Source organism: Phyllobates terribilis, unplaced genomic scaffold, assembly GCF_046119375.1.
Source record: "Phyllobates terribilis strain yellow unplaced genomic scaffold, ASM4611937v1 Scaffold_2__4_contigs__length_985480577, whole genome shotgun sequence".
Taxonomy (NCBI): domain Eukaryota; kingdom Metazoa; phylum Chordata; class Amphibia; order Anura; family Dendrobatidae; genus Phyllobates; species Phyllobates terribilis.
In genome coordinates this window covers 148,636,594-148,653,480 of record NW_027362762.1, presented here as the reverse complement: position 1 = coordinate 148,653,480, position 16,887 = coordinate 148,636,594, and the positions used below count along the sequence as shown (strand labels likewise).

Below are 16,887 nucleotides of genomic sequence, written 5' to 3'. Positions count from 1 at the left end.
TGGACACACAGCCTAAAAATCTTAATCCACCCCTGCTCAGCCTGTATGGGCGCACTCCGCAGCCGTGCCCCCCTTCCCTAGCTCACAGTTGGGGGTCTCCTATGCTGTTGTCTCAGCTGCTGAGCTCCACACTGTACATAAAACACGTACATGTAGTAATATCACATGACCAGCAGAGGGCGCTCAGCATCCATTTACACCGAGACAGCCCGCTCGCCCACACACCACTGCCTCCGCCGTCAGTCAAGTCCCTCAGCTCCGCCCTCGCATTCCTGTCAGTCATCATAGCCCCGCCCCCTGAGATGTCAGGGGGATGGGGAGGGGCCAGGCACTGACAGTCAGCTGGAAGCGCTGCACGTCACGAGACTGGAGCCTGCCCCGCCCATGGTGTTCTCGCGAGAGTCGAGGATCGGGGCGCCCGCGCTGCTGTAGGCTGCTGGCGGAGGAGAGCGGGGCCGAGACTCGGAGGGAACGGAAACTTGACACGGTGAGAGAGCGCAGCCGAGAGCTGAGGCGTCCGTAGCCCACACGCTGCATGTCACGTACAGATTCTCCGACACAACGCCCCAAATACCCCAGAGGTTCAGAGAGGCCCAGACCGGGGAGACGCCCCCGTCCAGAGGTCTGCAGCGAGCAGCCAATAAGAGGCGGAGAATCTACGAGTGACAGGTAGGACAGCCAATAGGAAGCAGCAAGAGGTGGGGCCAAAAACAGGCCCCCGGGACAGAGTGTTCTCGGCAGACTATATGTCTGCGCTCCCGGCCAGCAGTCTGCTCCCACCACCCCGGTGGCCTGTCTGCTCCCCTCCAGGGGGCGGCCCCGGAGCTTTGTTGCTCCCACCACCCCTAGTGTCTGCTCCCACCAGGGGCTGGCCCCGGGGCTCTGTTGCCCCCACCACCCCGAGTGTCTGCTCCCACCAAGGGCCTGCCCCGGTGGGGGGGGTTCTGTTGTCCCCTCCACCCCTAGGGCCTGTCTGCTCCCAACCAGAGACCGGCCCCGGGGATCTGCTGTCCCCACCACCCCGAGTGTCTGCTCCAACCAGGGACCGGCCCCGGGGGTCTGCTGTCCCCACCACCCAGAGTGTCTGCTCCAACCAGGGACCGGCCCCGGGGATCTGCTGTCCCCACCACCCCGAGTGTCTGCTCCAACCAGGGACCGGCCCCGGGGGTCTGCTGTCCCCACCACCCCGAGTGTCTGCTCCAACCAGGGATCGGCCCCGGGGGTCTGCTGTCCCCACCACCCCGAGTGTCTGCTCCAACCAGGGACCGGCCCCGGGGGTCTGCTGTCCCCACCACCCCGAGTGTCTGCTCCAACCAGGAACCGGCCCCGGGGGTCTGCTGTCCCCACCACCCCGAGTGTCTGCTCCAACCAGGGACCGGCCCCGGGGGTCTGCTGTCCCCACCACCCCGAGTGTCTGCTCCAACCAGGGACCGGTCCCGGGGGTCTGCTGTCCCCACCACCCCGAGTGTCTGCTCCAACCAGGGACCGGCCCCGGGGGTCTGCTGTCCCCACCACCCCGAGTGTCTGCTCCAACCAGGGACCGGCCCCGGGGGTCTGCTGTCCCCACCACCCCGAGTGTCTGCTCCAACCAGGGACCGGCCCCGGGCGTCTGCTGTCCCCACCACCCCGAGTGTCTGCTCCAACCAGGGACCGGCCCCGGGCGTCTGCTGTCCCCACCACCCCGAGTGTCTGCTCCAACCAGGGACCGGCCCCGGGCGTCTGCTGTCCCCACCACCCCGAGTGTCTGCTCCAACCAGGGACCGGCCCCGGGCGTCTGCTGTCCCCACCACCCCGAGTGTCTGCTCCAACCAGGGACCGGCCCCGGGCGTCTGCTGTCCCCACCACCCCGAGTGTCTGCTCCAACCAGGGACCGGCCCCGGGCGTCTGCTGTCCCCACCACCCCGAGTGTCTGCTCCAACCAGGGACCGGCCCCGGGCGTCTGCTGTCCCCACCACCCCGAGTGTCTGCTCCAACCAGGGACCGGCCCCGGGCGTCTGCTGTCCCCACCACCCCGAGTGTCTGCTCCAACCAGGGACCGGCCCCGGGGGTCTGCTGTCCCCACCACCCCGAGTGTCTGCTCCAACCAGGGACCGGCCCCGGGGGTCTGCTGTCCCCACCACCCCGAGTGTCTGCTCCAACCAGGGACCGGCCCCGGGGGTCTCCTTTCCCCACCACCCCGAGTGTCTGCTCCAACCAGGGACCGGCCCAGGGGGTCTGCTGTCCCCACCACCCCGAGTGTCTGCTCCAACCAGGGACCGGCCCCGGGGCTCTGTTGCCCCCACCACCCCGAGTGTCTGCTCCCACCAGGGGCCGGCCCCGGGGCTCTGTTGCCCCCACCACCCCGAGTGTCTGCTCCCACCAGGGGCTGGCCCCGGTGGGGGGGGGGGGGTCTGTTGTCCCCTCCACCCCTAGGGCCTGTCTGCTCCCAAACCGGGACCGGCCCCGGGGGTCTGCTGTCCCCACCACCCCAAGTGTCTGCTCCAACCAGGGACCGGCCCCGGGGGTCTGCTGTCCCCACCACCCCGAGTGTCTGCTCCAACCAGGGACCGGCCCCGGGGGTCTGCTGTCCCCACCACCCCGAGTGTCTGCTCCAACCAGGGACCGGCCCCGGGGGTCTCCTTTCCCCACCACCCCGAGTGTCTGCTCCAACCAGGAACCGGCCCAGGGGGTCTGCTGTCCCCACCACCCCGAGTGTCTGCTCCAACCAGGAACCGGCCCAGGGGGTCTGCTGTCCCCACCACCCCGAGTGTCGGCTCCAACCAGGAACCGGCCTCGGGGCTCTGTTGCCCCCACCACACCGAGTGTCTGCTCCCACCAGGGGCCGGCCCCGGGGCTCTGTTGCCCCCACCACCCCGAGTGTCTGCTCCCACCAGGGGCTGGCCCCGGTGGGGGGGGGGTCTGTTGTCCCCTCCACCCCTAGGGCCTGTCTGCTCCCTAACCGGGACCGGCCCCGGGGGTCTGCTGTCCCCACCACCCCAAGTGTCTGCTCCAACCAGGGACCGGCCCCGGGGGTCTGCTGTCCCCACCACCCCGAGTGTCTGCTCCAACCAGGGACCGGCCCCGGGGGTCTGCTGTCCCCACCACCCCGAGTGTCTGCTCCAACCAGGGACCGGCCCCGGGGGTCTGCTGTCCCCACCACCCCGAGTGTGTGCTCCAACCAGGGACCGGTCCCGGGGGTCTGCTGTCCCCACCACCCCGAGTGTCTGCTCCAACCAGGGACCGGCCCCGGGGGTCTGCTGTCCCCACCACCCTGAGTGTCTGCTCCAACCAGGGACCGGCCCCGGGGGTCTACTGTCCCCACCACCCCGAGTGTCTGCTCCAACCAGGAACCGGCCCAGGGGGTCTGCTGTCCCCACCACCCCGAGTGTCTGCTCCAACCAGGAACCGGCCCAGGGGGTCTGCTGTCCCCACCACCCCGAGTGTCTGCTCCAACCAGGAACCGGCCCAGGGGGTCTGCTGTCCCCACCACCCCGAGTGTCTGCTCCAACCAGGGACCGGCCCCGGGGGTCTGCTGTCCCCACCACCCCGAGTGTCTGCTCCAACCAGGAACCGGCCCAGGGGGTCTGCTGTCCCCACCACCCCGAGTGTCTGCTCCAACTAGGGACCGGCCCCGGGGGTCTGCTGTCCCCACCACCCCGAGTGTCTGCTCCAACCAGGGACCGGCCCCGGGGCTCTGTTGCCCCCACCACCCCGAGTGTCTGCTCCCACTAGGGGCCGGCCCCGGGGCTCTGTTGCCCCCACCACCCCGAGTGTCTGCTCCCACCAGGGGCCTGCCCCGGGGCTCTGTTGCCCCCACCACCCCGAGTGTCTGCTCCCACCAGGGGCTGGCCCCGGTGGGGGGGGGGGTCTGTTGTCCCCTCCACCCCTAGGGCCTGTCTGCTCCCAAACCGGGACCGGCCCCGGGGGTCTGCTGTCCCCACCACCCCAAGTGTCTGCTCCAACCAGGGACCGGCCCAGGGGGTCTGTTGCCCCCACCACCCCGAGTGTCTGCTCCCACCAGGGGCTGGCCCCGGTGGGGGGGGGGGGGGGGGGTCTGTTGTCCCCTCCACCCCTAGGGCCTGTCTGCTCCCAAACCGGGACCGGCCCCGGGGGTCTGCTGTCCCCACCACCCCAAGTGTCTGCTCCAACCAGGGACCGGCCCCGGGGGTCTGCTGTCCCCACCACCCCGAGTGTCTGCTCCAACCAGGGACCGGCCCCGGGGGTCTGCTGTCCCCACCACCCCGAGTGTGTGCTCCAACCAGGGACCGGCCCCAGGGGTCTGCTGTCCCCACCACCCCGAGTGTCTGCTCCAACCAGGGACCGGCCCCAGGGGTCTCCTTTCCCCACCACCCCGAGTGTCTGCTCCAACCAGGAACCGGCCCAGGGGGTCTGCTGTCCCCACCACCCCGAGTGTCTGCTCCAACCAGGGACCGGCCCCGGGGCTCTGTTGCCCCCACCACCCCGAGTGTCTGCTCCAACCAGGGACCGGCCCCGGGGTTCTGCTGTCCCCACCACCCCGAGTGTCTGCTCCAACCAGGAATCTGCCCAGGGGGTCTGCTGTCCCCACCACCCCGAGTGTCTGCTCCAACAAGGGACCGGCCCCGGGGTCTGCTGTCCCCACCACCCCGAGTGTCTGCTCCAACGAGGGACCGGCCCCAGGGGTCTCCTTTCCCCACCACCCCGAGTGTCTGCTCCAACCAGGGACCGGCCCCAGGGTCTGCTGTCCCCACCACCCCGAGTGTCTGCTCCAACCAGGGACCGGCCCCGGGAGTCTGCTGTCCCCACCACCCCGAGTGTCTGCTCCAACCAGGGACCGGCCCCGGGGGTTTGCTGTCCCCACCACCCCAAGTGTCTGTCTGTTCTTGCCAGGGGTCGGCCCCGGGGTCTGCTGTCCCCACCACTTCGATTGCCTGTCTGCTCCCCGCCAGGGGCCGGCCCTGGGGGTCTGCTGTCCCCACCACCCCGAGTGTCTGTCTGTTCTTGCCAGGGGCTGGCCCAGGTGGTCTGCTGTTCCCACCACTCTGAGTGCCTGTCTGCTCTCACCAGGAGCCAGCCCCGGGGCTCTACTGTCCCCACCACTACGAGTACCTGTCTGCTCCCCATCAGGGGTCGGCCCCGGGAACCTGCTGCCCCCACCACCCCTAGTTCCTGTCTGCTATCGCCAGGGGCCGGCCCTGGGGTCTACTGCCCCCACCATCCCTAGTACCTGTCTGGTCTCGCCAGAGGCCAGCCCCAGGGCACTATTATCCAGAGGGTCTGCTCCCCTTGTGACCTCAGGTGCCTGCTCCCCTCCAAAAGTGGGCCAGTTTCAAATGTCTGCTCCCATTCAGGGGTGCCCAATGTTGAGTATCTTGTGCCCACCTGCGCTATATTGGACTGTAGAAGTATCGAAGGTCCAATTTTAGGACTGAAACATTAACCATTTGGATTGCCAATAAAATATTTTGTTACATTCACTGCACTATGAGTGCCGAGTTCCTTACCTGCTCTGTGTTGTAGATCTGCTCACTACTATTATGGAGGCCGTTCATTATTTTTTTGTTTTGTCATTAATACTGGAGTAACTTGTGTCCTGCACCCTCAGTGTTGCCTAGTAACCCTGAATTGCCCCCTAGTCTTTATCTCACCCAGTGTTATCTATCTCATTGATCGGCGGGGTCTGTCTGACTGACAGATGACGCAGCTTTCCTAATAGTCTGGTGTATGGATGTTGTGAGTTTTTTTAAACTTTTGCGTTTTTACGTGTTTGTAAGAACATGAGTATTCTGTAGACATTAGAGGTGTTACAGGAGGGGAAAGGCTCATATAGTCAATCATTGGGAAACATCAGTATCAGATGAGGAGGGTCCGGCTTTGGCTTCCTCTGCCGATGAGCTGTTTGAGGGGGCTGCGGCGCTGGTGTAAGCCCCTTTATACAGTTTAAATAGCAGATTGGTGGGGGGTAGTCAGCGTCATACCCTGATCCGATGATAATGGTATATCCTACTGAAAACCATCAATGTCCTGAACCCGATAACCCTTATAAAATTTGCTTTGAGTTTTATAATTTGCTCTTTTTTTTATTTACCAACCTCATAAGGTGCTTTCCGTTCTCCTGCCATGTTGTAGTAAATACTTGCATTTTCGTTTAAAGGGAATCTGTCAGCAGTTTTTTTTCCCACCTAATCTGAGAGCAGCATAATGTAGGGACAGAGACCCTGATTCTATTGATGTGACAGTTACTGGGCTGCTTGCTGTAGTTTTGATAAAAATCACTTTTATCAGCAGGAGATTGTCACTAGAGGACTAGTAAACCTGCTGCCATATCATCCTCCATATTCATGAGCTCTGTATAACGCCACCCCCACCACTGATTGGCAGCTTTCTGTGTGCACTTTGCATAGGCAAAAAGCTGCCAATCAGTGGTGTGGGCAAAGTTATACAGAGCTCATGAATATGGAGGGTGACATGGCAGCAGGATTACTCGTCCTCTAATGATAAAATCACTGCTTTAAATTAGGAGATTATCAAAACTACAGCAAGCTGCCCAGCAAGTGACACATTGCTGGAGTCAGGGTCTCTGTCCCTATATTATGCTGCTCTCAGATTAGGTGGCAAAAATCTTGTTACAGATTCCCTTATAAAGAGGTTGTCCGTTCTCTGAAAACCCTAAACTACTTTACTCACCTCACTGGGTCTACCTCTGAGTCTCCCCACTGCTCCTGGTGTCTGGTCCTGGCTACTGTGCTGGTTTTACATCAGCAGCCAATCAGTGAGCTCAGTGGCTCGTGATCTACGTGGGCTGAGCCTCTGAGCTCAGTGATTGGCTCTCCATGTGATGTAAGCATTGCAGATGCCATCGGGGTCAGCAGCAAACACTCAGCGCTGAACCTGGGGAAGGTGCGTAAAGCACAGTTTGTCTTTTTTAAACAAATAGCGGCCTGGGACTCCTTGTTGTTCTGGTCCTCCATTATTACTCCTGGAAATGTCTGAGTAAATTGACAACTGGGCATTGTCATACACAGTCCAAAACTGTCATCACTGATTGGACAGTGTCAGTGTGTAGGGACACGACCCCAGTTGGTAACGCCCAAGTGTCAATTTATTCATATATCTCTGGAGGCGTAACAGAAGAACGGCCTGATCCAGAGGTATGAGAAGTTAACCCAGAATGACTACACAATAGGACAGAGCGGCACTTAGTACAGCAGAGCTGTCAGGAGAGCCAGTCCTTGTACTCATCATGGCTTTGTCTGAGTGACGCCTCCTGTGGTTGCTCTTCATTGTGACCTGTGATTTTTGGTATTTGTAGTGACTCCACAAGCCGGGCTCGGTGTGACAGTTCTGTCTGGTGTAACTACAGGCTGCCGATCACTCAACAAAAGAGCACAGCGCTCATTCTGGCTTGCTTAAAAATTCATCGTTCTCTGCAGCATATCGCCCCATGTAATCAGGACATTAGCAGCCTATGTGCATTTTATGCGGAGTCTGACAGGCTATTAAAGCCCAGCTTAAAGGGAACCTGTCACCAGAAATAACGCTGTTAATCTGCAGGTTAACAGCGTTATTATGCTGCCCGGCGCCTGCACGCAGCCGAATGCAGCGGGGAGAAAATTACATTGATTCTCACTGCCAGCATTCGGCGTTCAGTCATGGAGACGGATGCGGCAACGGTTCAGTCACCGCTCTGAGAATATAGAGCTACTGCTGTAACCGTTGCATCGGCCCTGACTGACAGCTGAGCCTCAATACAGAGGGAGTGTCAGTCAGTGCCAGGGACTGTATTCTCAGAGCAGTGACTGAACGCCGAATGCTTGTGGGGAGAATAAAGTTAATTTTGTCCCCGCTGTATTCGGCTGCGTGCAGGCGCTGGGCAGCAGAATAACGCTGTTAACATGCAGATTAACCCCATATCTGCAGGTTAATAGTGTTATTTCTGGTGACAGGTTCCATTTATTAAAGGGGTTGTTGCCTTTCAGTAAATGTTGGTCCCCAGTTGCAAGCCATTATTATTTATTAAAGAGACATCCATGCTGTACTCTTCTTTCCCGGGTCCACCGGCGAGGCTCCATGGCTGTACCCGTTGTCTGGCATTGGCTGATGTCTCGTGGAAAGTCAAAAATATTAGCATTTGTCATATTTTTTTAAAAAGAGAAATGATCTAATATTGCATGTCTGTTAGTGACAAAAGGAGGTGAAACTGTGTGAAAATGTGATGTGATTTTAGGTCAAATTTATACAGAAATCAGGAAAATTCTGAAGGGTTCACAAACGTTGAAGTACAACTGTGCATATTCTGTTTATATGGGAACAAAACAGTAGATTCTGATTTCATATCACATATAGATTAAAAAACAACTGCATGTTGTGCTGAAACATATTTCAGATTTTTTTTATATATATATAATATAGGGGAGTTTCTAGCATTTATACGGAATCAGTCACTAGATTTTTCCACCTAATATAGGAGCGGCATATTGTAGGGGCAGAGGCCATGGTTCCAGTGATGCCACTTACTGGGCTGCTTGCAGCAGTTAATAAAATCACTTTTCTCGTCAGGATATTATCACTAGAGGACTAGTGAACTTTACAGACATTGTTGTATGTTTGCTATTGATATTCATGGAGTTCATTATTGGCTTCTGTAGTGGTAAATGACTGGTAAAGTCTCCAGGAGTCTGACAATCTCCACCCTGGAGTCCACTCTTGCTGGGATGTGGCCACGTGATGGTTTTCTTGGTTCTTCTGTTCCATATTCGGATTTAGTGTGACCTTACAGTTGTGGATGGAAGTAATCAAATCCTGATCTGTTACATGTAATTTCTAGAAGGTTTTTATACTTTGGCGTTTTAGATCTTTCCCTTGTATGACTACTTCTGTCCCATGCCTGTAGTCTGTCACTTCTGAGGTCCTTCATTGTTGCCTCGCAGAAGTGAAGAACAAGCCGGCTCTACTGGTTACACAAACTCCGCTGTTCTTCAAGAGCATTCAGCTCTGATAAAGATGCTTTGAAGCCAACGTCAATAGTGGGGTATTCAGGGCTGCGGCTGGTAATCCCCTCCTTTGTGTGCCATGGGACTACATTTTCTTCCCAGTTGTCAGGTTCATTTTTGTGATGATGGGTAAAAACTGGTCGTAGATGTAACTATTCTCATCAGCCATCCAACCATTCATGGCTCTAAAACAACATAATTATACAAAACCCCGGTCAGAGCAGAGAGCCGACCTGCCCCAGGTTTTCCTTCATGGCAAATGAACCACCATAACGGGCGAGGAATCTGTAAAACGATGAACAGGAGCTATTGGGGCACGTTCACATATAGCATTTTTGCTGTGTCTTTTAACGCACAAGAGTTGGCATGAAAAACCCTGCTTATATTATGGTTATTTTTTGTGTTGTTTTTTTTTTTTTTTTTTTTTTATACAATTTCTCTATATCATTGATCTTAATGGATAAAAATGTTGAAAAAACACTGAAAGAAGTGACATGCTGCATTTTGAAACGAACACACCACAGGTTAAAAACCGCAAGGAAAAAGAACGACATGCTTGATACTATAAAAATGTTATAAATGTTACTGCTACTGTAAAATGCAGTGTTGGGCACAGGGGAAAACAGCAAAAGCGCTACGTGTGATCATGCCCTTACTGTATGCAATGCCCTGCTTCTCATAGGTGTTCAGAATTAGTAAAGTGTGAGTGCTTACTTCCAAAACCAGCGTCACATCTGACTACAGTCTGATTCTGACCCTCACTTCAGTGCAGCTTGACTGTAATACCACACACATCCCATTAACAGGGATCCTGGCCATTACCTCTAGGGGTCCGTGGTTGCAGGTCTTTTTCTTTGCAGACACCCCCTCAACAACAATGGGAAATACTGTTGTAGACTTTTGGGAAAATTTGTGAAGATTGTTATAAAAGATGAAGCTGCATTTCTGCTTCTAAACCTATGCATTACACAGCCCAAAATTTGTATATTTTCTCTGTAGCTTTTGCACAGGATTATATGAATTGTCCTTCACAACCCGCCCTGTAATATTTAGCAGATTTCTTTATATTTTCCCAAATCCGCTGCATATACTGGGAACATACCATGAGGATGGATTCACACATCCTTGTTTCGCTGACCGAGCACAGACCACGATGCACAGAGTGCCGAGAGCGGACACGTCTCCTGGCCTGAACCTGACAGCCTCATTTATGTCTGACCCCAAGTTGACAGCCTCATAGGCATATGTGAGGCTGCAAAGTTCAGGTCAGGACACCCATGGCTAGTCTGTGCATCGTGGGCTATACGTGGACTTAGTCTGGATTTATACCTTCAGGCTTTAAAACCAAAACCAGTAGTTAGTACAAAAGTGAAAAATATCACTTTTTAATTTTATAGCTCTCTTTTTTTTTTTTTTTTTTTTTTTTATATATCTATTCCTGATTTTGGCTCCAAAACTGCATTAAAACTGCATGTGTGGTCTAAACCGTACTGATGACTATCCTGGGCCCCCATCAGTGCAGAGGTGTACCCTTCTGGCTTCCCTCCTACCGCGCACTATTTTTTAATACTGGTGCAACTAGTCTAGACATTTTCTGCTGTTTTATGTAAGCAAATGTAGAATATTCTATTTTTGTGGTTCTTATTTATTTTTGCATGTGAGACAATATTGTACATGCTAGGGCTCTGCTGGCTGTTGTGTCTGAGTCTCCTTTGGCATTTGTCAAATTTAAACAGAAGCACCAGCACTTCATGACCCACTTTTCTTACATTTGCAAGAACGGCCACCACAACAATTGAAACAGTGATGGACCCCAATGTAAAGCAATAGGTACAGTGGGGGCAAGTGATCGGCTCGCCACGGCTTCTACCACCAGATATGAGGCGCTTGTGCACAGAGCCGATCTGGAGCATAAATCAGAGCTCCGGTCCTGCTGCGTGCGGTATCACTATACAGACTGCAGCATGGTCTCTCCATATAGGCATGTTGGGGAAGGGTTCCCAAATTAAGGAAAGGGGCAAAACTGTATGTATTTGACAGCTGGTTGTATGACAGTAGTAGCTTCTAGCTGCAGCAACTGCAGTTTATTATCTGATGCTCCAGCTCCATGGTTATTTGGGTGTCTGTTACGTTCAATTCCTCTGAATCAAACAAAAGATTGGGCCTGATGAAATCTAAGATGCCCCATCAATTTCCTCCACTACATCTACTATCAGTAGCCCCCATACACATGAGATTTTGGCGAGATCAGCTGGCAATCTTATCGTATACAGCCTGCCTTTTATTATAACCCTAAAAAGGACTCCTTCAGGTGAGGGAAAAAATTCCATCATTGTTTTTTAGGGTTTCATTTTTACAGCATTTTACTTTGCTGTAAACAACCTGATAACTTGATTCTGCGGCTCAGTACATTTATGACAATTCCAAACTTAGAGCCTTGTTGTTTTTTTATTATTTTACTGCTTTAAAAAAAAAAATGTTTTTTTTTTTGTTTTTTTTTTTTGTTTTTTTTTTAAACATTTATTTTTTGAGACCCATGTATATATGTATTTTTTTTTCTAGGGCAATTAGTTTTTTTAAAATTGGGATATATATGACTTTTTGTGTCATTTACCGTGTGACCTAAACAATTATTTTATTTTTATAGATTGTACTTGTACAGATGCAGCAAGACGACAAATGTGCTTTTTTTCATAGATGCACAAAGTTGACAGTGAAGGGTGGCGTTCAATAGCTGCCAAAGTAACACTTGTTTTACCCCCAAAACCCACGAGGATTAGCGCCATTCATTGTGGTCAAGACTATGTTCACATTATCCGCTGAATTTACCAAACCAGTCACGTCCGCAGTTCGATGGGCCCGTCCACATCACATGTAAGTAGCTGCCTGCTATCTACATGCACTAATCTGGTCCATAAATCGGACCAGTCTAGAGCATGGACTTGCGGTAAAAATAGTCCATGTGAACTAGCACATAGGCTAACATTGGATCTGTTTGCCGTCCGTCTCACACAAAAACTGTACATAAACCAAAAATACGTTCATCTGAACATACCCATACCCATATCCAGTAGCTTTTCCATGAAGAATAAGGATATGTGCACACAACGTCTTTTCAGGTGGATACCACCTAAAACCCACCTGAAACAGTCCTGCAAAACCATTGCAAAAAATGTACATAACGCACAGCAATGTAAAAATGATAGTGCTGTGCACATATTCAGTGTTTTTTTTTTTGTTCTTTTCTCCACTTCATGGTTCTGAAACCGTCAAGTGGTTAAAAGAAGTAGCCTGTTCATTCTTCGGTAGAAAAATCCATGTAAAAAAAACGGTGTGACTGTGCTCTAAGTAACATGCAACTAATTCTGGCAGATTGCTTCTTCCATGTCATAGACAAAAGGCCTTACTGATTTTTCTTTTTTTCTCTTCCCTATGGATGTGTTCAAGGTTGAGGAAAATGCATTGAAGTAATTGTATTGGATTTACACTTTTGCGTGGAATTGGCGCTGAAATCATTATGTGAGCAGTCACAATAAACTATACATGTCAAATTCTGGCCCGCAGGGTGGTTTTATTTGGCCCGCAACACCAGAACCACCACCCCTATGTGGGGCCATTATACTTTATGGAGGACTATATGGGGCAATTATTCTGTATGGAGCACTATGTGGGGCCCATTATACTGTGTGGAGGCCTATGTGGGGCCCATTATACTGTGTGGAGGCCTATGTGGGGCCCATTATACTGTGTGGAGGCCTATGTGGGGCCCATTATACTGTGTGGAGGCCTATGCGGGGCCCATTATACTGTATGGAGCACTATGCGGGGCCCATTATACTGTGTGGAGGCCTATGCAGGGCCCATTATTCTGTGTGGAGGCCTGTGTCGGGGCCCATTTATTCTGCGTGGAGGCCTGTGTCGGGGCCCATTTATTCTGCGCGGAGGCCTGTGTCGGGGCCCATTTATTCTGCGCGGAGGCCTGTGTCGGGGCCCATTTATTCTGCGCGGAGGCCTGTGTCGGGGCCCATTTATTCTGCGCGGAGGCCTGTGTCGGGGCCCATTTATTCTGCGCGGAGGCCTGTGTCGGGGCCCATTTATTCTGCGCGGAGGCCTGTGTCGGGGCCCATTTATTCTGCGCGGAGGCCTGTGTCGGGGCCCATTTATTCTGCGCGGAGGCCTGTGTCGGGGCCCATTTATTCTGCGCGGAGGCCTGTGTCGGGGCCCATTTATTCTGCGCGGAGGCCTGTGTCGGGGCCCATTTATTCTGCGCGGAGGCCTGTGTCGGGGCCCATTTATTCTGCGCGGAGGCCTGTGTCGGGGCCCATTTATTCTGCGCGGAGGCCTGTGTCGGGGCCCATTTATTCTGCGCGGAGGCCTGTGTCGGGGCCCATTTATTCTGCGCGGAGGCCTGTGTCGGGGCCCATTTATTCTGCGCGGAGGCCTGTGTCGGGGCCCATTTATTCTGCGCGGAGGCCTGTGTCGGGGCCCATTTATTCTGCGCGGAGGCCTGTGTCGGGGCCCATTATTTTGTATACTGGTTGGCCTGCAACTTTGTCCACATTTTTCGTTTTGGCCCTCTGGGTGTTTGAGTTTGACATCGGTTCAATAGACAAAGAATTGTTGGTTTTGAAGATGGTCCAGAAGTCTGAGACTGAGGATATAATGAGGTGTCATGTAGCACATTTTACCTATGCCTGAATTGTGTCGAATAGACGGTGTGCATCCTGCAGTGGGGCCCAGGCCTGAGTTACTACTGTTGGTAGTGGATATTAGCGAGCTGTGATATGTTTAGTAATTGTGTTTGTTCCTCGCCTTAGATTCAAAGACATACCATTGCTGCGTTATCACTTTTTAATGATCTTAAAATTATTTTTTTTTTTCCCTCTGAATGTGCATTTATTTTAAGAAGAAATTGCATATTTCCTTAGTGAGGAATCTGATGAAAGACTGTATTTTTGTTCTTTTTTTCTATGACGTCCACCAATCCTAGAGCAGTTTACTCTATACACGGCGTGATAACATTCCTTAAGCGTTTCCCCATTTTCGATGATCCCCCTGAGTGTACTTGGCGTTTGAGGAGTAAAATGTTGACTTCCACATACTTGTTTCATTCTACGTGAAGTAAAATGTTGAGATGGAAAAGTCTGTTTTTGTGACTTATGCAGTGCCACATGTTACTGTTCATTATGGCTGCTTTATCCTAAATGGTCGCTGTTTTTTTTAGACAACTTTTACATGAAGTGGAGTCGAGTCTCGCCTCTTTCCTGTTTTGTCAAAACTATATGCCGGGAAGTGAGGGGGAAGGTAGTTCTAACACCTATAGTGCTGGTAGAATGCCGATGAAGAGGGACTGCCCACTCAAAAAAAGTGAAAATAGAGCATGAGAACTCTTTGCAACAAGCCAATCTTAGCAGCTGAATTTGTTAAACCATCAACGTGTTCTAAAAAAAAACAACTAGAAATTGGTTATTTCCAAAAATGTTTTAGACTAGAACTACTCAGCAGATTTTGCCACAAACACAAGCAGTGTAGTGATAGGTAGTCCTGTTGTATCATGTGACATTCATTCAATTATCTGAGCTGATTTAATGAGTCACATTTTGCATTGGTTCTTCACTCTGCATAAAGGGGTTTTCCACTACTCAGACTTACCCCTTCTCAATCGCCATATTCCACCATATTAAAAAGCAACCTGTACTCACCTCTGGTGCCAGCGACTCGGCACCGGGGCTTGCGTGACGGTATGTCACGTGAGCCCTGCAGCCAATCAGCGGCTGCTTCACTCTCACTTAGGAAGAAACAGACATCTGGAAGAAGTGATGGCTGCTGCTGCTTCCGACACATGTTTATTATGGCTGAAGGAGGGGAGAGTGAAGCAGCCGCTGATTGGCTGCAGTGTCATGGCAGACCTGGCAATGGAGCAGCAACCGAGATGAGTACAGGCTTTTACAATTACTGTATACGTGGGGAATATGGTGATTGAGAAGAAGTTGTCCGAGTAGTGGAAAACTCCTTTAACAGACAAGTAACAGAATAGCGAGGGCTGTGGTGTCAGCCTGTAGAACTGTACTGGCTGCAACTTTGGCTTCAAATATTAAAAATGATATTTTATGCTGATGAAAAGTCTGATATTACCATTTTCAATATTAAATTTGTTAATATTAAAGGGACTGTCCGGTCAAAAGTGCTAAGTCTGCAGTGACTCTGTGACTGCAGACTTATGAATCCCCCCCCAGCGCAGGCACTGTGCGCGGCGGGCATTCGCCGGTTTCAGACCCGACAACGGAGGGTATGTATGTGTTATACATCACCCCCGGCCTGTCGACACCGCCTCGCCGGTCTCCATTCACTTGAATTGAGCGAGACTGCGCCTTCTAGTCGGAAGCGCCCACTGGCTGTCCGCGTCACTAGACAGGGCGCAGCATCACTCAATACAAGTGTATAGAGAGCGAGTCGACGCCGACTGGCCGGGGGTGTGTATAGCACATACATATCCTCTGGTCCCCGCTCAGAAACCGGCGAATCCCTGCGGTGCACAGTGCCTGCACTGGGGAGATTCATAGGTCTGCAGTCACCCAGAGTCTCTGCAGACTTAGCACTTTTGACCGGACAACCCCTTTAATTATTTTATGTCGAATTGAAATCGATGTGTAAAAATAAATAAATCTTAGTGGGAAGTACGGCTTACCTACTCCACAGGCCAGACTAGGACTTGTCTGAAATATTGGGCAAGACAAAGGTGGTGCAGTCTCAGGAGAAGGGGGCATTTTGATATTCTCATAATTTTGTTTTTTTTCCCCTCATTTAGATTTGATCCTAGTTTTAGAATTCACCTTTTCTTTTTGCTCTAAATTTGGAGAATCTGGAGATAATGTCATTCAATAATGCTAATCCCACAGCTCGTTTTTTTTTTTTTGTATCTACTTTGTCCCTATAGACACAAAAAACAGACCGTAAATTAACACCAAACAAAAATATACAAAAAAATCTGTTTATTCCACATTGGGTTATATTGTTATCGAAAAGGTGCTGTCAGTGGCGTGCCACCCCTTAAATCTCCTCTCTTTGTTGGTTCATATTCTGTCTAATATTGCAGTTAAATCTGAAAATATATATGCCTTTATTGTCCTCAATCTTGTTTGGTTGTAAGACAGTTGGCTGAAGTAGGAGCCTTTCCCCTTTTTTTTCTGTCTGCAGTAGGACACAGATATATCAAGCTCCTGTGACAAATGGTGCCTATACACCATAAATACACTGCTCAAAAAAATAAAGGGAACACTTAAACAACAGAATATAACTCCAAGTAAATCAAACTTCTGTGAAATCAAACTGTCCACTTAGGAAGCAACACTGATTGACAATTAATTTCACATGCTGTTGTGCAAATGGAATAGACAATAGATGGAAATTATTGGCAATTATCAAGACACCCTCAATAAAGGAGTGGTTCTGCAGGTGGGGACCACAGACCACATCTCAGTACCAATGATTTTTGGCTCATGTTTTGGTCACTTTTGAATGTTGGTAGAGCTTTCACACTTGTGGTACGTGAAACGGACTCTACAACCCACAGAAGTTGCTCAAGTAGTGCAGCTCATCCAGGATGGCACATCAATGCGAGTTGTGGCAATAAGGTTTGCTGTGCCTGTCAGCATAGTGTCCACAGTCTGTAGGCGCTACCAGGAGACAGGCCAGTACACCAGGAGATGTGGAGGGGGCCATAGGAGGGCAACAACCCAGCAGCAGGACTGCTACCTCCCCCTTTGTGCAAGGAGGAACAAGAGGAGCACTGCGAGAGCCCTGCAAAATGACCTCCAGCAGGTCACAAATGTGCATGTGGCTGCACAAACGGTTAGAAACCGACTCCATGAGGGTGATATAAGGGCCCGACGTCCACATATGGGGGTTGTGCTCACAGCCCAACACCATGCAGGAC

General features: G+C 52.0%; 1 protein-coding gene across 3 annotated transcripts in view; it reads left to right on the top strand.

The window, feature by feature from the left end:
* Positions 1 to 336: 336 nt before the first annotated feature.
* The window catches only part of LOC141198470 (cyclic AMP-dependent transcription factor ATF-7-like), a 93,398-nt gene continuing 76,847 nt past the window's right edge, over positions 337 to 16,887 (top strand). For 2 of the 3 annotated variants that reach the window (XM_073662969.1, XM_073662966.1), the window contains exon 1: positions 337 to 487. The gene's annotated coding sequence lies outside the window, so the exon portion shown is untranslated. Of the gene's footprint in view, positions 670 to 16,887 lie in introns of all 3 variants that reach the window. The other variant, XM_073662967.1, reaches the window with a different exon arrangement.